This window comes from Peromyscus eremicus, unplaced genomic scaffold (genome assembly GCF_949786415.1).
Source record: "Peromyscus eremicus unplaced genomic scaffold, PerEre_H2_v1 PerEre#2#unplaced_32, whole genome shotgun sequence".
Classification (NCBI taxonomy): domain Eukaryota; kingdom Metazoa; phylum Chordata; class Mammalia; order Rodentia; family Cricetidae; genus Peromyscus; species Peromyscus eremicus.
The window spans coordinates 3,327,481-3,331,035 of record NW_026734292.1 but is presented as its reverse complement, the minus strand read 5'-3'; positions in this window follow the sequence as shown (position 1 = coordinate 3,331,035).

Sequence of the window (3,555 nt, the reverse complement as noted above, 5' to 3'; positions counted from 1 at the left end):
CTCTTCAGTCCAATACACTGTACTTGCTGGGAACAGACGCGAGTGCTACTTGGACTATGTATGGCAATGAGAGCGCAATAGTGACTTTCCTTACCAGAAAACAACTCTTGCTCGTAGGCCCAGAAACTGCATGGGATTCAACTCTGCTTAGGAATGGGAAGGAAACACTCGCTTGCCTTACAAGAAACACACTCTGCTTTTGAGAAAAGAGCACTCTCTACTCTACTGTGTTTCCTATAGGGCCAGAACAGTGAGCTTGCATAGAACGCAAGAACTGTGCTTCCTACACACACTTGCCATATTTATTTCAACTCTGCTTGGAAACTGACAAGAACTTTAGCTTTTCTATAGTCCAATACACTGTAATTGCTTGGAACATACACTAGTGCTATTTGCACTGTGTATGGCATTGGGAGCGCAATAGTGACATTCCTTACCAGAAAACAACTCTTTCTCGTAGGACCAGAAACTGCATGTGATTCAACTCTGTTTATGAATGGGAAAAAAACACTAGCTCATCTTACAAGAAACACACTCTGCCTTTGAGAAAAGAGCACTCTTCTACTTAACTGTGTTTCCTCTAGGGCCAGAATATTGAGCTTGCACAGAACAAAAGGTCTGTACTTCCCACACACATGGGCCATATCTATTTCAACTCTCCTTAGGAATCTGACAAGAACAGTAGCTTGTCTTTGGTCCACTACAATTTACTTGTTGGGAACTGATGCGAGTACTATTTGCACTGTGGTTGGGAATGGGAGCAAAATAGTGACTTACAAGAAAACAACTCTTGCTAGTAGGACAAGAAGCTGCATGTGATACAACTCTGTTTCTAAATGGGAAACAAGCACTAGCTTACCTTACAAAAAACCCATACTGCTTATGAGAAAAGAGTACTCTTCTACTCTACTGTGTTTCCTTAGGGCCAGAACAGTGAGCTTGCACAGAACAAAAGAACTGTGCTTCCTACACACACGGGCCATATCTAGTTCAACTCTGCTTAGGAAATTGACAGGAAAAGTAGATTCTCTTCTTTCCAATATACTGTCATTGTGGGAACAGACACGAGTGCTGTTTGCAGTGTGCATGGCAACTGGAGCACAATAGTGACGTTCCTTATTATAAAACAACTCTTGCTCGTAGGACCAGAACTGCATGGGATTCAATTCCGTTTATGAATGTGAAACAAACACTAGCTCGGCTTATAAGAAACACACTCTGCTTTTGAGAAAAGAGCACTTTTCTAATCTACTGTGTTGCCATAGGGCCAGAACAGTTAGCTTGCTGACAACAAAAGAACTGTGCTTCCTACACACACGGGCCTTATCTAGTTCAACTCTTCCTTAGAAACTGACAAGAACAGTAGCTTCTCTTTGGTCCAATACACTGTAATTGCTGGGAACAGACGCGAGTGCTATTTTCACTGTGAATGGCTTTGGGAGAGCAATAGTGACTTTCCTTACCAGAAATCAAATCTTGCTCTTACTACCAGAATCTGCATGTGATTCAAGTCTGTTTATGAATGGGAAACACACACTTGCTCGCCTTACAAGAAACAGACTAGGCTTTTGAGAAAAGAGCACTTTTCTACTCTACTGTGTTTCCTATATGTCCAGAAGAGTGATCTTGCTCAGAACAAAAGAACTCAGCTTCCTACACACACAGGCCATATCTAATTCAACTCTGCTTAGGAAACTGACAAGAACAGTAGCATCTCTTCAGTACAATACACTGTACTTGCTGGGAACAGACGCGAGGGCTACTTGTACTGTGTATAGCAATGGGAGCACAATAGTGAATTTCTTAACAGAAAAAAGCTCTTGCTCATAGGACCGGAAACTGCATGGGATTCAACTCTGTTTATGAAGGGGAAGCAAACACTAGCTAGCCTAACAAGAAACACACTCTGCTTTTGAGAAAATAGCACTCTCTACTCTACTCTGATTCCTATTGGGCCTGAACAGTGAGCTTGCACAGAACAAAGAAATTTGCTTCCTACACATACATGCCATATCTAGTTCAACTTTGCTTAGGAAACCTGAAAAGAACAATAGCTTCTCTGCAGTCCAATACACTGTACTTGCTGGGAACAGATGCGAGTGCTATTTTCACTGGGTATGGCATTGTTAGGAAATAGTGTCTTTTGTTTTCAGAAAACCACTCTTGCTCATAGGACAAGAAACTGCATGTGATGCAACTCCGTTTATGAATGAGAAACAAACACTAGCTTGCCTTAGAAGAAACACAATCTCCTTTAAAGAAAAGAGCACTCTTCTACTCTAATGTGATTCCATTGGGCCAAAACAGTGAGCTTGCTCAGAACAAAAGAACTCTTCTTCCTACACACACGGGCCATATCTTGTTCAACTTTTTCTTGGAAACTGACAAGAACAGTTGCTTCTTATCGGTCCAATATACTGTACTTGCTGGGAACAGACACGAGTGCTATTTTCACTGTGAATGGCTTTGGAAGCTCAATAGTGACTTTCCTTACGAGGAAACAACTCTTCCTCGTAGGACCAGAAACTACATGTGATTCAACTCGGTTTATGAATGGGAAACCACCACTAGCTCGCCGTACAAGAAACACACTCTGCTTTTGAGAAAAGAGCACTCATGTACTCTACTGTTTTTACTATATGGCCAGAACACTGAGATTGCACAGAACAAAGGAACTGTGATTCCTACATGCACAGGCCATCTCTAGTTCAACTCTCTAAGGAAACTGTCAAGAAAAGTAACTTCTCTTCACTCCAATACACTGTACTGGCTGGGAAGAGACATGAGTGCTATTTGCACTGTGTATGGCAATGGGAGAGCAATAGTGACTTTCCTTACCAGGAAACAACTCTTGCTCGTAGGACCAGAAACTGCATGTGATTCAACTCTGTTTATGAATGGGAAACAAACACTAGCTCACCTTACAAGAAACACACTCTGTTTTTAAGAAACGGGTACTCTCTACTCTACTGTGTTTCCTATAGGGCCAGAACAGTGAGCTTGCTCAGAACAAAAGAACTGTGATTCCTACACACACAGGCCATATCTAGTTCAACTCTATTTTGGAAACTGACAAGAACAGTAGCTTCTCTTTAGTCCAATACACTGTAATTCCTGGGAACAGACGCTAGTGCTATTTGCACTGTGTATGGCAATGGGAGCACAATAGTGACTTTACTTACCAGAAAAAAAAAACTCTTTCTCATAGGATCAGAAACTGTATGTGATTCCACTCCGTTTATGAATGGGAAAAAAACACTACCTTGCCTTACAAGAAACACACTCTGTTTTTGAGAAAAGAGCACTCTTCTACTCTACTGTGTTTCCTATAGGGCCAGAACAGTGAGCTAGTTCAGAACAAAAGAACTTTGCTTCCTACACACACCAGCCATATCTAGTTCAACTCTGCTTAGGAAACTGACAAGAACAGTAGCTTCTCTTCAGTCCAATACACTGTACTTGCTGGGAAACAACTCTTGCTCGTAGGCCCAGAAACTGCATGGGATTCAACTCTGCTTAGGAATGGGAAGGAAACGCTTGCCTTACAAGAAACAC